The following is a 27413-nucleotide window of genomic DNA, read 5'->3' on the forward strand; positions in this document are numbered from 1 at the left end:
TCCTCCAGCATCCCTAGACTTTTTGGAATATAGATCAAAGATAAATAATTTAAAAAGAGTAAGTTGTTTATCTGGGATTGTATCCTGATGTGAGTAAATCAGGTATCTCTTAAATGAAATAATAAGGTAAATTTGAAAACTGATCATGTATTTAATGACTTCAAAATTTGTTCTCATTTATTTTAGGTATAAGGATGGTATTTTGTTAAGTTTAAAAAATAACATTTATTTTATAGTGGTATATATTGAAATTTTTTATGAAATTATGTTACATTTGGGAATTGCTTTAATATATTCTAATCAGAGATTGGGGGAGAATCAATCAATTGTATATACAGGTGAAACTAGATTGGTGAATATTGATAATATTTGAAATTGGAGGAAGAATACATGAGACCTATTTTATTTTATAAATGTTTATATAAAATTATTTTCTGAATGACTATCATCTCTTTTCAACAGTCTTTGTCACATATGGTAGACACCACATAACCAACCCTTAATATCTACTAATTTCAGCTATGCAAAATGAGAGTAAATTCTTCTATTACTACCTCCATTACACAAAAAGACATATACATTAAAACGTGGGCATCACACTGTCCTCATTCTCCATTATATTGCAAGCTGGCAGTAATAAGATATGCATACAGTATTAAGAAATGTAACTAAATTCAGGATGAATCAACGGTTACACACAGATCATAATATTCTGTAACTACATTTGCCACTGCACAAATTGACAAACTTTGCTTTTCATGCTGTATAACACTTTAGAATTTTTTGTTATATGGGACTTTTTTCAGGTGACCATTGATAATCTAATTAGATAATATGACAGCTTCAAAGTTTACAGGAATAATTGTATTTAATTATCAAAATAGCCTTGAAACAAGTGGAAAAGGTAAATAAAATAGAGACAAGAGGTGAAAACCGGACAAGGTCACTGAGCCAGCTCACAGAGATGAGAGACCATCTTAACAAAGTGAGTTCCTGCTATTCCTGACAACAGTTACTTACAGTTACATTTTACTTCTTCCTACCTTCATCCTCCCACCAAACCTACTCTCCTTTTTTAAATTAACAAATTCTTGTAGATCTGCAGGGCTCAGTTAGAATTTTCTGATTCTCATGGTTTCTTTCTCCTCTATTAGTTTGGAATTGTGAAACTGCCTATTGGTAATAAATAGGCTACCATTTGATTTTTCATAGATTGCAAATCTTCAAGTAGAGTCATCTAGAGTCTAAGTTTGTATAAAATATTAACAAGCTTGTTTTTTTGATTCATTTTTTATCCAGATTAATTTGGAAAATTGTTGTCTATGAGCTTGCGGGGGCACCTGGAGGAGCTAGGCAGATCAGGATCCAGGTGAAACAAATTTCAATAAATTTGTCTCTGGTGTGATTCCTTTGCTTTTCTTTCTCAGGACTCCATCTCTATTTGTGTTGTGTGCTTTAATTTTGTTTGCTACTGGGTCCTAAATTTCTTTTCTTTCTCTTATAAAAAATAAGTTGATATATTTGATGTTAAGAAAATGCTTCACATCTTTAATTAGAAAGTGTTATATATATCCTTTCATATATTTAATTGGCATGTAAATTTTTCTCATGAATTCATATTCATGTGTCCATCCATTTTTACGTTTGAATTTTAAATAATATATTTCTACAGATTTGCAAAAACACCTAATGAAACTTCAAATTCCAAAACTCCCTATTTCCTTAGTCAACAAACACAAATAAAACAACTACACTTATCTAAAGCAGGAATCTGACATTTGCCTCTACACTGTTTTGTATATACCATGTATATGTATGTATGTATGTGTGTGTGTATGTATATATATATATATATACATACACACACATGTATGTATACAATATTTATCTTTATTTCTCTAATATAAATAGAATTATGAAGTTGTTGCTTTTTTTTCAAATGTGCTTTGGAGAATGACATCTTAAATGCTATTGGTACTTCAAAATATGGTTTGTCTCTCAGTTTCTCTAGGGTTTTACACTGTTTGTTAGTGATGTTGTAAAGTGTTCTACTTCTGCATTTCTTATTCCCAAGTTACTAACCACTATGAGTCCCATTACTTTTTAAAGTAGAAATAACTCTTTTCTATTTTTTGTTATTTACTATTGTTATTACTTTGACCTAAAATTCTAATTGATTTATAAATATTCCTCAAACATAAAATAATAAACTGTCCCAAGAATTACTGCAACTGGCTTGCTTAATTAACAAATTTAATTTGAACATTTAACATTGTTTCTGTTTAATGTAAAGATGTTTAACCCATTGAATGTCTGATTTTCCCTATGTATTTATTCTGTATTTTCATTCTTATACAGTATAACATGAAAAAGCAAAGTGAGCAAATCATAAGGATATAAGTTTCAGAACAACCTATAGAACTTGCTGGAATTGGAAAAGAACTTGTAATTTTATCCTCTCAGGTACCAATATCCTAAAAAAAAATGCTATTCAAAGTTTTAAATTCATAAATATTTATAACAGTGTATGAATATTATATGAATGACTTTTTGTTGTATGTACTCTATTGTGGATTTTATGTTTGTTTGTTTTCATTTTTCTTAAGGTTTAATAGTGATATTTGTCCCTGAATATGCATATTACAAATTTGTTTTCTTTTACAACTGTATAATAATCCATTTTATAACATAAAAATAAAATATTTTATATCTTCTGTTAATGCATGTTTGAGTTGTTTGCTTCCATTTAGTCAGTATTAAAATTTTTACTGCTCCAGATGTTCTCTTACATGCATTTAGGTATATATGTCTCTGAATTTCTCTTGATAACTATCTGGTAGTGAAACTGCACCACACCCTCATCAATATTTTTAATATTTTTCATCTTGACCTTCCTAACAGATGTGTCAAATTATTTAATAATGGCTTTAATTTTAATTTTCTGATGACTAAAGAGGATAAGCAAATTTCTTAATTTTGGTAAAATCTTATTTATTAATATTATATTTTCCTTTACAAGTTCATATAGATATTTTCTAAGGTATTCGTTGTTGCTGTTATTTTGTTTGCTTTACTTTTATGCTTTTATGACTTACTTATTATTTTGTCTTTCATATGTAGATTTGCATGCCATGTGGAATTTATTTTGATGTATGGCATGAGATAAGGTCAGGATTATTTTCTATATCAATATACAATTGACCGAATACATTATCAAAAGAGCAACCCATCTTCCCTGCAAATCAGTGTCATTTTTACCATAAATCAAGTGAATATATTTGTGTGAGCATCTTCTTGATCAGTGTTATGCCAATGCCTCTGTAGTTATATTAAATTCATTCTATCTTAATTACTCTAATTTATATTAAGCCATGGCTTCTGATAATTTAAGTCACTATTTTGCTCTTCATGCGAATAGAATATACCAGCTATTTCTCATCCTTTATATTTTCAAATAAATTTTAGAATAAATCTATTTCATTTTTAAAAAAATCTACTAGTTAATTGACTGTTTTTTTTTAATACTTTAGATTAGTTTTAGGAGATGTCACAATTTTACAAAATTGAGTCTTCCACTCCATGAGCATATTTTATCTTCCTATTTATTTATGTATTCTTTACTTTTCTCAGTAATGTTTAATATTTTCACCACAGATGTATTGGCAGATATTTCATAACATTTAGTCTTTGATATTTATTATTTGATGCTATCATAATAGTATCTTTCTTTAAATTCTATCTTCTTTTTATTGATGAGACAAAAACATCAATTTATTTTTTATAGTCATATCTTGTGAAACATTACCAAGTTCATTTATTAATTCCATGTTTGACCTATAGTCTTTTATATTTTCTATCTAAACAATTGTCATCAGCAAATATTGATATCATTTGTTTAACTTTCAATTTTTTTCTTATCTCTCTTTTTATTACTAGATTTACTATTTTTGTTGGATTCCTTAAATACGACAATGACATTATAATTTACTGTTATTATTTTTTCATTTTCTTACAAGCAATGACTTTGAAATTCATTAGCTTCATTTACCCCTTTACCATTGCTGTCATACATATTAAAATATGTATATTATATTTCAATCTTATTAAATGATTATTATAACTTTAATTATTATTGTTTCATATAATGAATTATTATTTTTATACAGTTGATATTCATATTTACCATATGCTCTGATCTTCAATTTTTTATTTTTGTGTTTTCTTTGGGATTTTTTTTAATGAAAAATTCCCTTTGTCATTTTTTTGAGTGCAAATATCTTGTTCAATAACACATCTTAGTGAATAAGATATTTCCCCAGAAGAAAATTTTTTAGAAATTTAAACACATGAAACATGTTAGCCCCTTGTCATTTTGCTTCCAATTTTTCTTTTGGAAGCCTAACATCAATATTATTAAAATTTCTATTTCTTTTTAGTTGTCACCAGTTTATATAATATACACTTAAATGTAATTGATTATTTTCTGCAGTCACCTTGCTTGGTTCATAGAATTTTTTGGATATATGGCTTGTTCTTTTTTAACAATTTTAGAAAGTGTTTGGTTATTAATTCTTAAAATGTATCTTCTCTTTTCAGAAGATACATATACATATCCCATATGCTCTTTTCTAGATTATTTCAGCCAATGTATGGTTTAGTATGAAAATTGGTGCTGATCCCTCTTCCAGTTTTCTACTGACCCATGAAAGTTAATCACTTATCTCTTAATTTCTTTATTGTAGCTATTGTATTTTTTGTATTAGAAGTCTGGTTTCATATTTTTATGGATTCCAGTTTTCTGTTAACATTTTTCATCTTTTTATCCATTGACTTATGCTGAATTTTCTTGAATACATTATACATAACAAATACAAACTCCTTATCAGATATCTCCAAAATTTTGATCATCTGCGATTGTGTCCCTAACATTTGTTTTGATCATGAAGTCTTTGGCAATGTTAGTGTCCTTTCAAACTGAATGTTGAACATTGTAAACTGAAATTGTCTGCTGTAATGTTGTTATATTCTTGCAGGGACAGCTCATTCCTCCCTTTGATAGGCAGATAAAATAGAAGTTAATCATTTTAATTTAGTCCGAGGCTGAGCTGACATGAAGCTGGGTTTTAGAAAAGCTTGTCTAAGCTTAATTTGCCTGTTGTTTGCTTTTCATCTTGGGTCATGAGGTTTTCAGAAGGAAAGCCAAAGACAATCCCCTGAGTTTTCCTCCTGAACTTGAATTTGTATCTCTCATTGTAAGACTTTTGAAACCTTATTCAATGCATAAAGATACACTATTGAATCATGTGATATATGTTTTAAAAATATAGCGTCAAGTTATTAGGATTCTTATTAACACAAAAATAGCAATAGCAGTATGTTCTTAATGTGTAAAAATGTGCATTAGCTGATAAATGGTTAAGTGAATTGTGATGCATTCATACCATGGAACCCTACTCAATAATAAAAAGGAATAAAATAATGATTTGTGTAATAAGTTGGGCAAATTTTATTGAAATTTTACTGAATCAAGAAATCACAACCCAAAAGGCTTATTTATTTCATGATGACACTCATACAATATTTTGAAATGAAGAAAGAACAGTAATTGCCATGTGTTGGCAATAAAGTGGGTGGAGTCAGGACAGAGTTGGGTGCAGTGATGGAAGGATGACACCAGAGATCTTTATAGTGATGGAACTACACAGCACCTTGACATTGAATAATCAAATCTGCAAGTGATAAAAATTTACAGAACACAGACACACACAAACATGCACACAATGAATAAACTAAAACTGGGAAACTGAATCCTATTGGTTTATTGTATCAATGTCAGTATTGTGATTGTGATGTTGAATTATACTTTTGCAAAATGTTACCACAGGGATAACTGGAAAGAGGGTACACAGGATTTCTGTGTATTTGCTACAGTATCTGCAAGCACATCTACAATTAGCTCCATATATTTTCAATTTAAAAAGCTGAAATGAGAATTTTTTTTGAATTTTACCTCTTGAAAGGGCCAGACAAATCCATTAGGTGGAAGAGATTGAAGAAGGTTATTACACAGAGATTGGGAGAGAGCAGTGGCATAGAGCAAGGTATAAGATCTTGATCAGAGTGCAAAGCATTCCCTTGGTGAGAAGTTTGAAATAAATTGGTGTCAGAGAGTGAGCAAAATGTGGAGGGCTTCCACACAGGGAATAGCTAGTGTGGTGAGCAAAGCTGAGGGGCATAAGCCATGGGTGGGTTCACAGGCAGGGATGGCCTGGTGTGTGGTGTCAGAGCACAGAAGGTTGAGGAGGTCATACACATTGAAGCATGCCTAGAATGGTGAATCAGAGGTCACAAGAGGTATAAGAAAATTGTTACATATTAGGAATTTAAAAGAATAGAATTTAAATAAAAGTTCTATCTTCATCTGTTGTAAAACATGCAACAAATATGAAAAAGAAAATGTAGAAATGGAAAAAATATATATCTAAATGATGCCCTAAGGAATGGACTTTGAACTGAAGTTCTCACTGGAAACTCATAACTTTTAATGTGCATATAGAAAGAGAAATAACTATAAATGAAAATGACTTTGTCAGGACACGGAAGCAGTGACACTTAAATAGTGATACCATACAGTGTTCAGATATTGGCTTCTAAGCATCATTCATCATTTAAAGGTACCAGGGCTCTGGAGAAATGCCTAATTCCATAAAGGAAAACTACAAGATGTGCTTGGAACACTTTTCATGCTAGAAAGTAAGAATGTGATCAATGAGCAATTGAAATACTTCAAAAGGACAGAAGAGCCACTTTATTTAACCTCCTCCTAGACAAATCATAGTCAATATGTCTATCAAAATAATGATAGTAATGAATTATGGTTTATTAACTAAAAGAGTAATCCACGAGGACACACACACATATGTAAATATATGTCAAATGTTTGCAAGAAATAAAATATTATCATCGTTTAAATTATCTTCCCCAAAATATCCAACTAATTACAAAGTACAAAAGCTTAACTTTTATAGTGAAGAATTCTGGAAAATATCAGTTGATCCAAGTGGAAATAACCAGTAATTGGGAAGATTTAAATCTTTTTTTTTTTACTAGATAGGCATTAATGTAAAGAACATCACATCATACTTGTGGAATCCTTGCCAAATAGATAGAACTTGAGTTTTATCAGAAGATAACCCATGAATAGAATGAAAACTGAGGGCCATTCTAAAAATACCTAACCTGTAATCTCTCAGGTGTTAAGGTATGGAAACTGAAGACTGAGGGATTGTTCCAGATGGAAGAGAATAAAAGAGACATATCAAGTAAATTAAACCAGTCATTCATAATTATAAAAAGTTATTGATATAAATTATTGGACAAGTGTAAAACTTGTTTGGGGTATGAGGTTTGGATAGTACAATGGCTAATTTCCTAATATCATTTGTTTATCTTGGTTATGTAGGAGGACATTCTTACTTGTAAAATATTGGGGGATGATTAGTTATCAGATTATAAACACATACCCAAATATTTCAGAAGAAAGAGTTCTTCATACTAAAATTATAAAGTTTTTGAAGCAATCAAAAACTTGTAAGATAAAATATAATGTGTAATGTCCAAATTAACAAAAATTGCAAGTGAAATCATTGAAGTGTGGTAACAAGTTTATAAAGAGAGAATGCGTGTTCAAGGAACTCAATGAAGAATGGCCTCTTTTCACTATTACATGGTTAATTAATGTAAAATGAGTCAAAAAGTTTTATGCATCCACCATTCCTTACTTGCTCTGCCTGACACCCTGATGCTTAAAAGAAAATCCTAGATCTGGAAGGAGGCAAAGCTCCTCATGATTGGTTGCTTTTGAAAGCTAACTTGAGTCTTGATAGGGTGCAATCATGATAGCATCAGCCCTGATTGATCTCTCCTATTCCTGCCGCCACCACCACTGAGAACAGATGGCCAAAATATTTACACAAAACAGGAAATCAACAGAGGTAAATAAGCAAAAGCCCATCCTGAAAATAGGCAGGATTAGTTATTTGATATTGTAACATCTTGCCTTTGTTAGACTGATCATTTAATCATTTTTTCTTTGTAAAATTTGTAAAAAAAAATGTGGCATTTATACACCATGGAGTATTACGCAGCACTAAAAAATGACAAAATCACGGAATCTGCAGGGAAATGGATGGCACTAGAGCAGATTATGCTTAGTGAAGCTAGCCAATCCCTAAAAAACAAATACCAAATGTCTTCTTTGATATAATGAGAGCAACTAAGAACAGAACAGGGAGGAAGAGCAGGAAGAAAAGTTTAACATTAAACAGAGACATGAGGCGGGAGGGAAAGGGAGAAAAAAAAGGAAATCACATGGAAATGGAGGGAGACCCTCATTGTTATACAAAATTATATATAAGAGGTTATGAGGGGAATGGGATAACAAACATGGAGGGAAATGAATTACAGTAGATGGGGTAGAGAGAGAAGATGGGAGGGGAGGGGAGGGGGGATAGTAGAGGATAGGAAAGGTAGCAGAATACAACAGTCACTAATATGGCAGTATGTAAAAATGTGATGTGTAACCGATGTGATTCTGCAATCTGTATTTGGGGTAAAAATGGGAGTTCATAACCCACTTGATTCTAATGTATGAAATATGATTTGTCAAGAGCTTTGTAATGTTGTGAACATCCAATAAATAAAAAAAAATTATATATATATATATATGTGTGTGTGTGTGTGTATATATATATATATATATATATATATATATTACAAATATAAATACTTGCCATAATATATCAAAATATTTCTATTATTCTGGTAACTTATTCTTTAATTTTAACACACAATAGTTTGTGTTTATATTTTCTCAATATGTAGACCCAGACAGGAATGGAAAACAAAAACATTTACCACATTTTAATTTTCCTTCTCCCAAACATTTCTCGACAGAAAATTAATATCTTTTCTTATTCTCATGAGGATATTAATCATTACGTCTATAAATCTCTTGTGTGTTCTGCTAAGTCTGTTTCTTTAGATGTTATTATGATAAATGATGTATTTTAACTTATTTCTAACACGGCAATTTTTGCTTTGTGTTTACTCACTGTTTCATGATGAAATAATCACTCTTTCTTTCTAACTTCTTTGTCAAAAATTATTGAGCCACCTAAAATCAATGCCGATTTTTTTCTCATTACTGATTTTGTGTCTCATATACAGTATTTGTATTTCTGAACACTTTATTTTGCAAATAGGTTTTGTTTGTTTGTTTCTGCTTTCTTTCTTTTTTTTTAATTCACAAAGGCAGAGAGAGATTCTTGCTGCAAAAAATAGTCTTTAAGTGTTCTAAAACTGTTTACTTTGACCTCTTACTTCAGTTCTCTTACCTATATAAAATGCCAGATTCAAAATGTTTCCTCTATTGTCTTCCATACTTTCTTCTAATTTTCTTGCTGCTAAGAGGTCTAATGCCAATGTGATTTTACTTTCTTTCTACATCGTATTTTTTTTCCTTTGGGGTATTTAAGAATATCCTCTTTACCTTTGTAATTCTAAAATTTTACCCAGCTTTTCTCAATGTTAAGTCACTTTACTCATCTACATCAGATATAAGTGGGACTCTTCAATCCAGAACATGTGTCTTCAATTGATGGAGAATGTTTCTTTAAATTCTTGATAGTTTCTTTCCCTCTCTGTTCTGCATACATATTTTCCTTAATTCACACTTTCATTTGACAGTATTCTCTTTGGCCTTCAAATCTCTTCATTTTATCACTTTCCATTTTTGACATCTTAGTTCAGACTTCCGGATCTATTAATTACCTCCTCAACAAAAGCCATCCTAATATTTATCTACTATGATGACTTTAAAACATGTTACAACCGTATTTTAATTTATATGGTTATGAATATTTTTCTTTCTTCATATCAACTTGCTCTGCTTTTGTGATTATGATCTTCTTTGTTTTTCCCAAGAATATACCCATCATGCCTGGTTTTAATCTTCCTATTGTGCATCTACTAATGTTGACTATTTGAAATTATTAGGATTATGACATATACTGTCTTAGTTTTCTTTATTTTTTTATTTTCTAATTATTTTGCATTTACAAAGAGTTTCCATTATCCTTCAAACACTGTTAATGTTTGACATAGCAATAGAAAAATGACCAACACCAGAAAATTGTCACAATATTGATCTAATGCTATTATTATGACAAACTTCATTCAAACTCTACTAATATCCATAGTAATTATTTTGTCTTAAATTGATTTAGCTGAGTGCAGTGGTGCCATTTTCTGTAATCCCAGTGGCTCTGGAGGCTGAGGCAGGAAGATCACCAGCAGGAGGATTGTTCAAAGCCAGTCTCAGCAAGTTAAGGAGGTCCTAACCAATTTAGTGAGACCCTGTCTCAAAATAAAAAAAATAAAAAAGGCTAGGGATGTGGCTCAGTGGTACCAAAAATAAATAAAAAATAAACAAATCGATTTGATAGTACCTTGCATTTAAATCTCCCAACCTGTGGTGATTCCTCAGTCTTTGGCTTTCAGGACTTAATAATTGCAGTTTATTTTGTTTGTTTTCTCTCTCAATTGCTAATTGTCTAATGTTTTTACAATACATTAAAGTTATCTATTTTGGTAATATTACAACAAAAGTGATGATTTTCCCTTCTCAGTGTAATGTATGAAGGTGAACATGACAGCCCTCTGGCTCATTACTTCTGGTAGAAACTTTGATCACTTAATTTAGTTGCATCCTCTGTGAAGTCGTGACCTTTTCCTTTATGGCTAAAAAGTGTCTAATGGGAAAATTATTTGAAACTATGTAAATATCCTGTGTGGTAGTTTTGCCCACTAATTTTAGCATCCATTTATGAATTTAACCAGAAATAATTTTAACTGTGGCATTTGCTTAATGGTTATTTTCTATTTTCACCATCCTTCTTACATCTATTGTTTGGAATTCTATCAGGAAGAGCTGTCTCTTCCCTTACTCATTTATTTTTTTATTTATTTACTGGATTTCCTGTACCATTGAATTAGTTTTATTGTTGCTGGGTAACAAATTAGCACAAATTTGGTGGTTTTCAGATAACACCGGTAATCCCACCCACTCAGAAGGCTGAGGCAGAAGGGTAGAAAGGTTTGAGGCCAGCCTCAGGAATTTAGTGAGGCACTAAGCAGCTTAGTGAGAACCTATCTCAAAATAAAATATAAAAGGTACTGGGAATGTGGCTCAGTAGTACAGCATTTCTGGTTTCAATCCACAATAACAAAACAAAACTTACAATAACCAGAAGTTATATCTCACAGTTAGTTGCCAGAGGTCAGAATAAGGTTTCACAAGGCTATAGGCAAGTTTCAGGCTACCTTCTAATTTTCACCTGGAGATTTAGTAGCAGAATAATCCATTTCTAAACTCATTCCAGTTATTAGAAAAATCCATTTATTTGCACATGTCATTCCAACTCTCAGTCTATGGTCAGCTCTTTCTTACTCTTGGCTGCAAACCACCCTTAGCTCCCAAAGACTGCTGGATATCACTGTATATTAGTTTAAAGATATCTTCCTCATTTTTTACAGCTGCATTCTATTTCAGTGTATGGGCTAACTATATTTTATTAGTTAGTTATCCTTCCATGGACATTCAGGTAATTTCCATTATTTTACAACAACAAAGAGTGCTGCAATCCTTAAATGTGCATATGTATTTCTTATTATTGGCGGTCCAGCTCCAGAAAGGATACTTAGAAATAGGATTAGAGGGCCAAAAGAAAGCAAAATGTGTAGTTTTGATGGGTATTTCCAAATTTTCCTAATGCAGTGTTGTTATATTCCCACCAGAATTCTATGAAAAGCTTCTGTTTCTCACAGCTTTGACAGCAGAATCTGTTACAAATATTTTTTGAAATTTGTCAATCTGGTGTATGAGATACAGTATCAGTATTTTAATTTGCATTTCTCTAAACTGTAAAAGTCTGTGGACATTTTCTATATGTTTAAGATTTTAAGATGTAATTTTATACTTTTCTGAGAATTTTTTCTATCGTATTTTTTATTAAATATCTCAATTTTAAGAGTTTTTAAATATTAGGAATATTAGCACTTCATAAGTATTTTATCCAAGTATGTCAATTCTTTTACTTTGTTCTTGGAGATTTTTATCTTGAATTCTAAAAAAGTTTATGCATTTTAAATTGTTTCTTTAAACACTGCCTTTGAACTTTGAATCACAGCTAGAAAACTTTTCCTCACATCAAATTTAAAGAGTAAGCAATCCATGTTTACTTCTACTATTTGTTAAACTAGGTATGTTGTATCTATTTATTTTAATTTTTTAGTTTTAATTTGTTATATATGACAGCAGAATGCATTAAAATTCATATTACACATATAGAGCATAATTTTTCATATCTCTGGTTGTATACAAAGTAGAGTCATACCATTCCTATCTTCATACATGTACTTAGGGTAATGATGTCCATTTCATTACACCATGTTTCCTACCCCCGTACCCCCTCCTTTCCCCTCCCTCCCCTTTGCCCTATCTAGATTTAATCTAATTCTCCCATCCCTCCCAACCCCATTTTTAATCATCATCCTTAAGTAAGAGAAAACATTCGGCATTTTTTTTTTGGGGGGGGATTGGCTAACTTCACTTAGCATTATATTCTCCAACTTCGTCCATTTACCTGCAAATGCCATGATTTTATTCTTTTTTAATGCTGAAGAATATTCCATTGTGCATATACACCACATTTCCTTTATATATTCATCTACTGAAGAGCATCTAGGTTGGTTCCACAGTTTAGCTATTTGGAATTGTGCTGTATAAACATTGATGTGGCTGTGTCCCTGTAGTTTGCTATTTTTAAGTCCCTTGGGTATAGGCCGAGGAGTAGGACATCTGGGTCAAATGGTGGTCCCAGTCCAAGTTTTCCAAGAAATCTCCATACTGATTTCCATATTAGTTGCTCCAATTTGCAATCCCACCAGCAATGTATGAAAGTACCTTTTCTCCACATCCTCACCAAAACATTGTTGTTTGTATTGTTAATAGCTGCCATTCTGAATAGAGAAAGATGGAATCTTAGAGAAGTTTTTATTGCCATTTCTCTAATTGCTAGACATGTTGAACATCTTTTCATATATTTGTTGGTTGATTTACTATCATTTTCTGAGAATTGTCTGTTGGGTTCCTTGGCCCATTTATTGATTGGGTTATCTGGTTTTCTGGTGTTAATATTTTTGAGTTCTTTGTATATCTTTGAGATTAGAGCTCTATCTGATGTGCATGTAGTGAAAATTTGCTCCCAAAATGTAGGCTTTCTATTCACCTCACTGGTTGTTTCTCTTGCTGAGAAGAAGCTTTTTTAGTTTGAATCCATCCATTTATTGATTCTTGATTTTCATTCTTGTGCTATAGTACACTTATTAAGGAAGCAGGGGCCTAATTTGACATGATGGAGATTTGGGCCTACTTTTATTTCTATTATGCATAGGGTCTCTGGTTTAATCCTAGGACTTTGATTCATGTTGAGTTGAGTTTTGTGCATGATGAGAAATAGGGACTTAATTTCATTTTGTTGCTTATGGATTTCCAGTTTTCCCAGCACCATTTGTTGAAGAGGCTATCTTTTCTACAATGTATGTTTTTGTAACCTTTGTCAAATATAAGATAATTGTAGTTTTGTGGGTTATCTGTGCCCCCTATTCTGTGCCATTGGTCTACAAGTCTATTTTGGTTCCAATAACATACTATTTTTGTTATAATTTCTCTGTAGTATAGATTAAGGTCTGGTATAGCGATGCCACTTGCTTCACTCCCTTTGCTAAGGATTGCTTTAGCTATTCTAGTCCTCTTATTTTCCCCAATGAATTTAATGACTGCTTTTTCTATTTCTATGAGGAATGTTATTGTGATTTCGATTGGAATTGCATCAAATCTGTATAGTGCTTTTGGGAGTATACTCATTTTGACAATATTAATTCTGCCTACCCAATAACAAGGGAGATCTTTACATCTCCTAAGGTCTTCTTTAATTTCTTTATTTAGCATTCTGTAGTTTTCATTGTAGAGATCTTTCACTGATTCTCAAGTATTTAATTTTTTATGCTATTTAAATGGGGTAGTTTTCCTCATTTCCCTTTCACTGAATTTGTCACTGATACACAGAAATGCCTTTGATTTATGGGTGCTGATTTCATATTCTGCTACTTTGCTGAATTTATTTATTAGTTCTAGAAGATTTCTGGTGAATTTTTTTGGATCTTGTAGGTGTTGAATCATATTGTTAGCAACTAGTGCTAATTTGAGTTCTTTTCCTATCCATATCACTATAATTTCTTTTTTAAATGCTTTTATTTTTTAAATACATGACAGTCAAATACATCACAATTCTTATTACACATATAGAACACATTTTTGTACCTCTGTTTGTATATAAAGTATGTTCACACCAATTCATGTCTTTATACATGTACATTGGATAATGATGTCCATCACATTCCTCCACCATTTCTAACCCCCTGCCCCCTCCTTTCCCCTCCCACCCCTCTGCCCTACCTAGAGTTTGTCAATTCCTCCCATGTTCCCTCTCCCTACCCAACTATGAGTCAGTCACCTTATATCAGAGAAAACATTGGCCATTTTTTGGGGGGGATTGGCAAACTTCACTTAGAATTATCTTCTCCAACGGCATCCATTTACCTGCAAATGCCATGATTTTATTTTCTTTTATTGCGAGTAATATTCCATTGTCCATATCAGTATAATTTCTTTCATCTAATTGCTCTGGCTAGTGTTTCATGTTAAATTGAAATGTTGAAAGAGGGTATCCCTGTCTTGTTCAAGTTTTTACAGAGAATGCTTTCAATTTTTCTACATTTAGAATGATGTTGGCCTGGGGCTTAGCATAGATAGCTTTTAGGATATTGATATATGTTTCTGTTATCCCTAGTTTTTATAGTGTTTTGAACATGAAGGGGTACTGTATTTTGTTAAATGAATTTTTTAAGCATCTATTGAGATGATCATATTGTTCTTATCTTTAAGTCTATTGATGTGATGAATTACATTTATTGATTTCTGTATGTTGAACCATACTTGCATCCCTGGGATGAACCCTACTTTTTTGTGGCACACTATCTTTTTGATATTTTGTATTTGATTTGCCAGAATTTTTGCATTGATGTTCATTAGATATATTGGTCTGAAATTTTCTTTCTTTGATGTTTCTTTGTCTAGTTTTGGAATCAGCGAATGAGTTTGAAAGTGCTCCCTCTTTTTCTATTTCACAAAATAATTTAAAGAATATTGGTATTATTTCTTCTTTAAAGTTCTTGTAGAACTCAGCTGTATATTCATCCTGTCCTGGGCTTCTCTTAGTTGGTAGCTTCTGATGGTGTCTTCTATTTCATCATGTGAAATTGATCTGTTTAAATTGTGCATATCATCCTGATTCAATTTGGGTAAATCATATGACTCTAGAAATCTGTCAATGCCTTTGATATTTTCTATTTTATTGGAATACAAGTTTTCAAAATAATTTCTAATTATCTTTTGTATTTCTGTAGTGTCTTGTGATATTTCTTTTTTCATCACATATGTTAGTAATTTTAGTTCTCTCTGTCCTTCTCTTTTTTTAGCATGGATAATTTTATTTATTTATGTCAATTTATATATAATTTTATTTCATATATATATATATATATCAATTTATGTATAATTTATTTATGTCAATTTTATTTATTTTTTCAAAGAAGAAACTTTTTGTCAATTTTTTTGTTTTTTTTGTTTCAATTTTATTGATTTCAGCTTTGATTTTAATTTTTTCCTGTCTTGTACTGCTTTTGGCTTTGATTTGTTCTTCTTTTTCTAGGGCTTTGAGATGTAATGTTAAGTCATTTATTTGGTTGACTTTTTCTTCTTTTAAGGAATGAATTCCATGCAATGAACTTTCCTCTTAGAATTGATTTTATAGTGTCCCAGAGATTTTGCTATGCTGTATCTGTGCTCTCATTCAACTCTAAAAATTTTATAGTCTCCTCCTTGATGTCTTCTGCAACCCATTGTTCATTCAGTAGCATATTATTTAGTCTCCAAGTGTTGGAGTAGCTTTTATTTCTTATTTTATCATTGATTTCAAATTTCATTCCATTATGATCTGATAGAAGGCAGGCAGTATGGCAGTATCCCTGATTTTTTATATTGCTAAGAGTTGCTTTGTGACATAATATATGCTCTTTTTAGAGAAGGATCCATGTGCTGCTGAGAAGAAAGTGAATTTTCTCATTAAAGGATGAATTATTCTATGTATGTCAGTTAAGTTATTAATTGTATTATTGAGTTTTATTGTTTCTTTGTTCAACTTTTGTCTGGAATATCTATTCAGTTAGGGTTAGGGTTAGGGTTAGGGAAATAAAGTCATTTAGAATTATTGTGTTGTGGTCTATTTGACTCTTGAACTTGGGAAGAATTTGTTTGATGAACAGAGATGCTCAATTGTTTGGGGCATATATATTTATAATTGTTATGTGTTGTTGGTGTATACTTACCTTGAGCAGTATGTAGTGTCCTTCTTTATTCCTTTTGATTAACTTTAGCTTGAAGTCTACTTTATTTGAAGTGAGAATGGAAACCCCTGCTTGCTTCTGAAGTCCATGGGAGTGGTATGATTTTTCTAACCTTTCACCTTCAGTCTGTGGATGTCTTTTTCTATGAGATGAGTTTCTTGGAGGCAACATATTGTTGGGTCTTCTTTTTTAATCCAATCTGCCAGTCTATGTGTTTTGATGGTGAGTTTAGTCCATTAACATTCAGGGTTATTATTGAAACATGATTTGTTCCCAGCCATTTTTTTTTCACTTTCGGTATTTAATGTGACTTGGTTTCTCCTTTGATTAATTTATCCTTTAGTGTAATGCCTCCCTCTGATGATTTTCACTGTTGTTTTTCATTTTTTTTCATGGAATATTTTGCCAAGGTTGTTCTTTAGTGCAGGTTTTCTAGTGGTACTTTTTTTTAACTTTTGCTTATCGAAGAAGGTTTTTATTTCATCATCAAATTTTTAATCCAGCTTAATTTCGCTGGATATGAGATCCCTGGTTGTTGTTCCAGGATCTATTGACTTTGAGGGTCTGTAATTGAAAACTATGCTGAGATACAAATTGGTCTCCATCTGTATGTGATCTGATTTCTCTCTCTTGCAGCCTTTATGATTCTATCTTTATTCAATATGCTAGGCATTTTCATTATAATGTGCCTTGGTGTAGATCATTTATAATTTTGTACATTTGCTGTCCTATAAGCCTCTTGTATTTGATTTTTCTATTCTTTATATTTGGTAAATTTTCTGATATTATCTCATTGAAAATATTGAGCATTCCTTTGGTTTGAAACTCTGTGCCTTCCTCTATCCCAATAATTCTTGATCTTTTAATGCTATCTCATAATTCTTGGATGTTCTGATCATGGTTTCTTATAATATTCACTGTGTGGTAAACTTTATTTTCTAAATTATATACTTTTTCTTCATTATCTGATGTACTGTCTTCCAAGTGATCTAATCTGTTGGTGATGCTTTCTATTGAGTTTTTTTTTTTTTATTTAACTTGACTTGGTTTCTCCTTTGATTAGTTTATTTCCTTCATTTCAAGTATTATAATTTCCTTCATTTCAAGGATTTCTGATTTTTTTCAGAATATCTCTTTCTTGAAGTAATATTTGGCTACCTTTGTGTGTTCCCTTATCTCTTTATTGATGTCATCAATTGTTGGCTGTATTTGCTCACTTATCTCTTTATTGGAGTGATCAATTTTTGCCTGTATTTGCTCATTTAGGTCACTATTTAATTCAGATGTCCTTTTAATTATGAACCTTCTGAATTTCTTCTTTGACATTTCATCAACTGTATTGTCCATCCATTTTTATTGGTACATTATAATGCTACATGGTGGTCAGATTTATTGTAATATTCATACATGGGCACAGTATAACAATGAAATTTGGCCAATATCATTCCTCAATTCTCCTTTTCCTCCCAGCCTCCTTTCTCTTGGTCTCTTTCTTCTACTCTCCTGACCTCCCTTTGATTTTCATAAGATTCTCCCTCATCTTTCTTTTCCTTTTTCCTCTCTAGCTTCCACACATGAGAGAAAACACAGGGCCCTTGACTATCTGAGTTTGGCTTATTTTACTTAACATAATCTTCTTAAGTTCCATCCATTTTCCTATAAATAACATAAATTCATTCTTCCTTATGCCTGAATAAGGAACTCCGCTTTGTATATATAGCACATTTTCTGTATCTATCAATCCACTGACTGACACCTAAGTTGATTCCACAGTTTAGCTATTGTAAATGTTGCTGCTATAAACATGAATATATATAAATTACTATGGTATATTGACTTGAATTCTTTTGGATAGATACCAAAGAGTAGTATAGCAGAGTCATATTCCACCAAAAAAGAAATCATATATAATTTGTGGTCTTCTGTGGCTGTATAGTATTTATTTAACATGTTTTTAAGTTTTATCAATGTTATAAAATGTTCAGTATTTCATCCCTGATATGGCCACATATTTCACTGTATGAATGCACCATATTTTGTTTATGCATATTTCCAGTGATGGACATTTGGTTGGTTTCCACATTTTGGCACTTGTGAATTATGCTGCTATAATATTTATGTATAAATTTGTGTGCACATATATATTTTCAATTCTCTTGACCATATGTATAGTTTTTGGAAAACTTCCATTAGGATAGTTTGACCATTTTAAACTAGGTATTTCATGTTTTTATTATTGAGCTGTAAATGTTTTCTATTCTAGAAACAAATATTTTATTAGAAACATGATTCATAAATATCTTATCCCATTCTATGATTTGTCTTTTCATGCTCTTAATGGTGTCCTTTGAAGTACATTTTTCTTTATTTTGCTGAAGTAGAGTTTATCAGTTGTTTTTGTTTTCTGGGCATGATGTGTTACATCTGAGAATCCTTTGCCAAATCCAAAAATATGAAGATTTACCTCATGCTCTCTTCTAAGATTTTATAGTTTTATCTTTTATATTTAATCCATTGTAGTTAATTATTACATACAGCATGGTATGAGGGGATTTAACTTCATTCTTTTGCATGGGAACAACTAATTGTCCACAACAACATTTTTTGAAAAGATGACCTTTTGTATTCTTGATATATTTACACATATGGTTATATTTTACATATTATAAAATATTTATTATATATTTATGTGAATATATATATATAATGCAATATTATATATGTGCATATTTTTTACACAAGCTGTATGTGTGTATATGAACATTCCATTGTTTTTATTTTTCTGGGAAATTACAATTAAAATGTCTTCTTTTCCTAGTTTCTTCAGTGTTTTTACTGTAAAAGCACTCTATTAATCTGAATCTTCTACTTTGTTTTCTTGTGATGATGGTAAAGACTTGTAAATGTGATTGAGTTTTTAATTTTCTGTTATCTATTTTATTAACAACCAGTGTAATCTTTATTAATTTCCTTCATTTTTATTCCTTTAGGATTATTTCCCCCATCTTTATACACTACCTAATGTAGAAGGTATATTTATTGATCTCTTTGTCACTAAGCATTTATAGCTATGAATCTTCCCCTAAACACTGCTTTTGCTGTATCCCATAAGTTTTGATATCATATCTATTTTTTTATTAATCTCAGAAATAATTCAAAGTTCTTTTTTTTTAAATACATGAGGGATTCCAGTATTTAGACTGAGGAGAAGTGAAGATTAGTGACAGAGGCAGTGAGTAGCTGGGAGGTAGAAAGGTAACTGAAAATGACCTGTCTCACAGAAGTCTAGCAATGCTCATCATAAAAATTTGTTGGCTTTACTTTATCCAGATTAAGAAATAGTAAGTTTATGACCATCTGACATCCTTCATACTTCATAAAGATGGATTTTCTGCCGCTCAATTTATAAAAAATTATTTTCTTTAAAAGAAAGAAATTCATAATCTTTTGATGGAATAAAACAAAATAAATAACTGTGTAGAAAACTGATTGATTAGATGTTAATTGCTTACTAGACATGATCTTAAAAATGTTTCTGTATGTGAAATTTACTGACAAATTTTGGTAAAATATTTAAAAATAAAAATCTTGAAGACAATGCTTTTTTGCCCACATTTAAAACTGAAAATCAATTTACTATTGACAGGAAGAGAAGTTCTGTGGAGTGTATGAATTCCTTTTATTTAAAGATCAAATGGCCATCCAGGATGGATGTCATGTTCCACAGCATTATGTTTTAATCACCCTAAAGTTTTAATGTTGGAACCAAACTTTAATGTTCTGTGCCATGTAGTAATAGGGTCATTGGTTTCACACCATGGCTTAAGAAAATACTGGCATTTTGATTTTTGTGAAGTAAGTTCCATTTTGTGCATACAAGTTAACAGGAAATTAGGGGAATGCTTACAAGCTTTTTAAATTTGTTTTGAAGACAATATATTGAAGGTAAAAATATGGAGCTTCAATAAACTCAAAGAAATATATTTGCTGGCTAATCACTGATTAATACATGCTATAAAACAATTCTATAAATAAAATCAATATGTCACTTCTCAATCATAACCCCATTAAAAACAAGCATTTTATAATTATTTTTTCAATATCAAATGTATACCCTAGAGTTAACATTTCACTTTCATTTTATAGAGTTACTGCTACCTCTTAGGAGCCAAATTAGATGTACTCTTGTCATTTCTCTGAAGTGTAACAGTATACCACTACACAAGAGTGTCCATTTTAATCATTAATGATAATGGAAATCCTTTAGGGAAAAAAAAATCAAACTCAAAATCTAAAAATATTTCTACTTTCTAATAAAAAACACATAAAATTACAGTTTATTGCATGTATTTCAGCAATTTTCATATCCACCTCAAACATCATGCTGTTTATTGTTTACCTATAAACTGTGTCTGTGAGAGACTGAATATCATAGGTGAGATGAACAGTGAGACTTTCAGAGTTTTCTATTTTTTTAAACCCTAACTCAATTACTCACATAATGGGAAATTTATCCTTGTCAGGATTTTCTGTGGGTGCTGGAGATGATTGGGGATTCACATGAGCCAAGTGTAATAAATGCATTCTTCTCCAAACTTCAAACCAGGATTCAGATTTTTTATTCCACCAAGCTCACCAATTCTAGGTATTTTTTTTTCTGTTGGTGCATTTGCTAAAAATAAAGTATAATGCTTGTAATTTTGAAAGACATTTGGAGCTTCAAATAGTTTGGACTACTCTATAACATACAAAATTTCATCTGTGATAGAAAGACATTTTTTAAAATTCTCAACTGTGATCCACCATGTTGAAATGGACACGTTGTATGTGAAGCTTTGTTGTGAGTAGCTGGTGTAATTAGAGACATAAGATGGTACTTATTACTGGCATTTATCCTAGTGTCCCATATAGGTATAAATTTAAGATTGCATTCTTCAGGCTTTTTGAATAGCACTGGATTTGGACATTCCAATTTAGAAAATACCAAGAAAATGTTTTTTTGCAACAGTTGATGCTAGTATATTTGGATGAAGCTGGCAAGTTCTTGCTACTAGTACAGCCCGGAAAATACCACCAAGGATATATATATATATATATATATATATATATATATATATATATATACATACATACATACACACACACACACACACACACACATAGTTGCATTTGGCCCATAGTTTGATAACTGTCAGAACTAACCTGAAGCTGTCAAAATCTGGTACTAGAGTTAAATTTCATCAGTTACCCTGCCACCATTAAGACTCCTTAATGGTGGCAGGGTAACTGCAACCATTGTCATTTCTCTGAAGTGTAACAGTATACCACTACACAAGAGTGTCCATTTTAATAATTAATGATAATGAAAATCCTTTAGGAAAAAAATCAAACTCAATATCTAAAAATATTTCTACTTTCTAATAAAGCATTGTATATCTATAATTTTTAAGTAGACTGTCATCTCACAGGTCCATGTCTTCTGGAATAATCTGCAGGGATAATCTTGTAAATAAAGTATTTATCTCTATCCCATTGAAACAGAGTTTAATAACTGGTAGAAATGCTTCTTTGAAAGCTTTTAAATCTTTTGCTTCTTCCTGTAATTTTAATTTATCATAGAATGGGGTAAAAATAAAACCACTCCAATTAAGAAGTCTTGGTGCAACACACAATGTATCAATATCAGTATCTTTTGTATGTACTCCTAATCTGTAAGATCCAAAAGTAAACGTTTTTTTTTTTCCTCCAACATTTTCATTTACCGATCACAGAAGATTAAAAGCCAATAAACTCAGTTCACTTTTTCTTGTTTCAAAATAACTTTCTTTCACTGATCTCTCTTACTCTTTCACCAGCTTCTTTAATTTACCTCAAAATTGAAATTCTGTGCTGCAGCCCCTTCCTTGTCTTAAAAAAACCTCAAAGTAGTTTCTGTGTAAGGATGCAATCAGTCTTCTTGGGGGCTGCTAAACTGTTAGAAGTAATACCATAGTACTTCTGTGGCCGCTGTTTGTTGTGATCTTACCCAGTTACCCCTAACCCCTGCTTGACCCTACATAAAGCCTGGGCTACCATCCTGGGTATAATTTCTTGAGGCTGAAGAGTCAGCTTTGGGTCCAACCCATTCCTGCCTTTGCTCAGGAATGGGTTTTTCCTCTTCCCTCTTTGTCTGAACCCAGTGCCTGAGCAATACCACAGCAACATTCTAACGGTATTTTAATTCATTGAAGTTTGTTTTATGTAATTAGTAAATGTTCTATCACTGAGATTGTGCACTGATTGATAGTAGATAGCCCTCTACTTTGTAATTCTTTCATTTTTTTTTAAATTCATCATTGAAACTGGCATATCAAAGCCTCAACCTCATGACTTGTCTATTCCTCCCTTCATTTCTGTTAGAATGTTCTATGGATTTGGGGTTTGTGTTATTGAGTTCATATGTGTTTATAGTTGTTTTATCTTCCTAATAGATTAAATATTTTAAAAAATAAATTTCATTGTGAAAGATGTTAGGTATACAGCAAATTAAAAAGTTACTATAGTAAAGCAAATAAACATACCCATCATTTCACATAGCTACCTTAGTGTTGTTGTTTGTTTATTTTTAAGAACTAAAATTTACCAATCTAGCATGAATCCTGTATACTCTACAATTTAATTAGCTTTATCAATGTTTTTGCTTTCATGTGGATTCAAATGATCCTCTGTTGTCACTTGTTTTCAGCCTTAAAAAATCCCTTCATTTTTTTTTAAAGTAAGTCAGGCCTACTAGAATTCTCTTAATTTAATTCTGGGAAAATCTTCATTGTCTCTTTATTGTGAACAATAGCTTTGTTTGACACAGAGTTGTTGATTATACTTTTCTCTTTGAGCACTTTAAATATGCTGTACTGTTACTTTTGGCATGCACTGTTTCTATGGAGAAGTTAGATATTAATCTTATTGGGATTTCCTTGTAAATAAAACATGACTTTCCTCTTGTTTTCAAGATTTTCTCCTTGTCTTTAATTTTCATTGTTATTTTCATTGGTTTCACTTTGGCATGTCTGTGGGTCTTTTTGAAGTTTATCAAGATTCCTATATTTAATCATATTATATACCATGTACACAAATTTGTTATTTCTCAATAAATTTGACAGAGTTTCAGTTATTTCTTTCAATACTTTTTGTGCTTTCTCTCCACTCCCCTGGTATTCTCATTATGTGTATGTTGGTGTGTTTGATGTTATCTATATCCCCCATGTTCCTCTCAAGTTGTCTTTATTTTCTTTATTTTTCCCTGTATCTTCAGTTTGCATAATATGTTTTAATCTATATTCACGAATGCTAATTCTTCATTTGCTAGTTCATGTACTCTTCAGTCACTCTGGTATTTATTTTTCTTTATTCATTACATTTTTTCCTATCTATTGATATTCTCTATTCAACATGACATTATAATGACACATTATTTCTTTAATCAATCTTTCCTTTTGTTCTGTAAACACAATTTAATAGCTATTTTGAAATGTTTTCCTGTTAAAAACCAACATCTGTTCTTCAAGACAATTTCTGTTGCCTACTCCGGTGCATGGACCATGCTTTTTCAAATGTGCATGCCTCATTGTGGGTGGTTGAACATTATAAACACTATATCATAGCATCTCTGGATATTCCTCTCAACCAGGGCTTGTTGTTGTTATGTGATTTTTAAGTTTTTAGAGACTGACTGGATTCTTTTAATGAAAGTATTTCCTTCCCCAGTGCTGTGTCTCTAATGTTGTTCCTTAAGGAGGTATACCGTTAGGATAGTAAAAATTTACTTAGGGTTGTGTGTTCATTAAATCCATGAATTTTCTTTCAATTTTCTACATCATAAGTTCCAAGTTTTTGCCAGTTGTTTTTTTTTTTAGCATTATAATGTTCTACACTTTCTGTCAAATGAAATATCTTCTTTAAATTAGTTCTTAAAAGAACTATCTGTCTTACAGCCTGCTTCTTACTCCACCTGAGGAAAAGTCACTGACCAGGGTCCTCGCCTAGGGAGTAGGTATGAGGACAATGGCACCTTTCTCTTGGAGTGGCACTCCATTCTAATAACTTAGTGGTAGGGTGTTCTTGGCTAGATTCTCTTGGCATGGAACTGTAGGAAGGCCTTTGTGGTTCCAGTATTGTCAGTGGGCCAATACCAGGAAAGAGTAGAGATGGAAGTAGACTGGGCCAAAGTAACCTACCAATTATTGACCACACATTCCTAGGACTTAACCTAATAAAACGTCAGGGTGAGAAACGCTTAAGAACAACTCACCGCAGTAAGGAAATCCTCTGGTCAGGCATGATGGCATATGCCTGTAATCCCATCAATTTTAAAGACTGAGGTAAATTTAAAGGATCATAAGTTCAAAGCCAGCCTCAGCAACATAGTAAAGGCCTAAACAACTTAGCAAGTCACTGTTTTGAAATAAAACATTAAAAATGGCTGTGGATGTGCCTCAGTTAAGCACCTCTGGGATCAATTTCTGATGCCAAAAAAAGAAAAAAAAAGACCTATGTACATATATAAATATACCACAGTGTATCTCACCATCATGTACATCCATAAGAAACTGATTTTTTTTTAAAAATGGGTCAATTGCAGAAAGATCAATAGAGGGATGAGAGCAGTAGCTTGGGAGAAGGATAGACAAGGAGAGGTACTGCGGTTTGAATTAGAACAAGAAATATTCCATGCTTGTATTATTATGTCAAAATGGATTACTATCATCTTAAACCAAAAAGAACCTAAAAATGGAAGAACAAAAGAAAGTCCTCTGATTGAGATCCATGAGTAGAAAGTGTTCTGTGTTCTATGTCATACCAATCTGGAGTTGATTTTCTGTCTTACTGAACTAGGATAGGGACGGGAAGGAGAGGTCTTGGTTCAAATGCCACAGACTCACTTTCTCCCAAATTTTCTAAATCTTCATGATTAGATGTTTCTTTGCTATTTGCCCAAAGGGCCATTTTCAGAGGCTTCTGTATACTTCAAGATAATTTTTATCAGTTTTAGTAGGGAGTAGTCAGTAGAGCTCTTCACACTGTCGTGCAGGAAATTGATCTGTAGTCATTTATTTTTGATAGTGTTTTTATATCCTGCAATCTTACACACTGCTTTTATCACTTAAACTTTTTTATGGTTTATTTAGGATTTTCAGGGTAATATAGTTTACTTTATTCATTGTTTATCATTATTATGTATCTAATTTTTCTTGTCTAATTGCATTGACTATTACCATTGGTAAAATGTTGAAGAATGGCAGACAGTAGATGTCTTTGCATTGTTTCTGATCATTATATAAGTAACTGCAGTGTTTGTGCATTAAGTAAGATACTGGGTTAATGATGAATATATAGCAAATTTTATCATTCCATCAGATTTTAAAAGCATACAGTTTCCCACTGAATTTACAAAATATTAAAGACGATGGTGATTTGATGACATTAACAATGATTTAGTGATTTAATGATTTTTTATTTATTCTATTTTGCTCAAAAATATTTTATATGTGATGTGAATGCATTGATGTTTATTGGCATATGTTTGATAGACTTTATGTAACCTCTTGATAAGTTTTCATCATGCACTTGAGAAGAATGTATTTTCTGTTTTTGTTATGGAAAGTGTTTTGCAAATATTGGTTGATATTTTTGTTCAAGCATTCTGTGTTCTCATTTATTTACTCATTTTTTTTTTGTCTAGGAGGTATTTAGAATGTTGGCAGTATTTATACCTTATTGTATAATACTGAAATTTTCTATTTCTCCTTTCCATTTACTAGTGTTTTCCTCATGTATACTTTGTATTTATATTCATAGAGTTTTAAGGTTGTTTTGTTTTGTGACAGTGAAAGGATTATGATTTATTTAAGTAAGAAGAAAAACAGCAGACAGGAAACCAAAGAGTAGGTTATCCAAGATTTAGGATTTTTATGACCACTCCTTAAGTGATTTTTTATTATTTAAAAAATGACTAATTTTTTACTGGCAATAATTTGGCTCTGAAATTTACTTTGTCTTATATGAATGTAGCTATTCCATCAATCTTTTGATTTTTGTTGGCATAGTATACTTTTAGCATTAATTTACATGGTGCCTGTATATTATTATATAAATAACATATATAGCAAGCTGATATTTGCCTTTTAAATTAGGTGTTTAGGCCATTGATCTTTAGTGTGGTTATTGATTTAGTTTTAATTAAACATACCACATTATTACATTTTTTTTTACTTTTCTGATCTACCATTGCTTCCCTTTATTTTTTTCTGCCACATTCTATCATCTCTGTTTTTTAACACATATTCATTGTATTATCACCATTCTCTGCCACCACCCTAGATACAAGTTTCAACATATTTCTCCTGTACTCTTTCTTATCCTCTTAACATGAAACTCTTATGTATAAGAACTTTTGCCCTGTGCACAGCCATATATCTCATCACATCATTCATTCAGCAAAATCATTATATGGCCTTCTATCACAATCATATTGGAAGTCATTATTTACTTTAAAAAGCCATACATGATCTTGTCCCTATCTCTGCAACCTCATTTTGCATAAATATTCTTATTTGTTCTGCTTCAACCACACTTTCATCTTTCTCATCTACAAAAATGTAAATTCTTTATTTCAAGTTTTTACATCCATAATTCCTTCTGCCTTTCCCCAGATGTTTTTCTTGCTTACTCTCTTATTTTGTTTATATATTTTCTCAGATGTCTTTTCTTCAGGAAATCTTTCTCTGATTATGCTTTCCAAGCTACTTTGCCCCAATTTATATTCCATCTTCCATTTAGTTTAGAAAAAC

At 31.4% G+C, this 27413-nt stretch overlaps 1 pseudogene across 1 annotated transcript in view; it reads right to left on the reverse strand.

Annotated features, from left to right (window-relative positions):
* LOC308634397 (poly(A) polymerase alpha-like) overlaps nt 1–25569 on the reverse strand; it is a 30718-nt pseudogene extending 5149 nt beyond the window's left edge. Inside the window, exons 1-3 of the transcript in view lie at nt 25506–25569; nt 22002–22607; nt 21743–21851 (exon numbers count right to left, since the gene is read on the reverse strand). The product of the transcript in view is annotated as a poly(A) polymerase alpha-like (transcript). The remainder of the gene's footprint in view (nt 1–21742; nt 21852–22001; nt 22608–25505) is intronic.
* Between the last annotated feature and the right edge of the window lie 1844 nt (nt 25570–27413).

The sequence above is a fragment of the Spermophilus citellus genome (genome assembly GCF_964194105.1).
Source record: "Spermophilus citellus genome assembly, chromosome: 15".
In the NCBI taxonomy this organism is placed as follows: domain Eukaryota; kingdom Metazoa; phylum Chordata; class Mammalia; order Rodentia; family Sciuridae; genus Spermophilus; species Spermophilus citellus.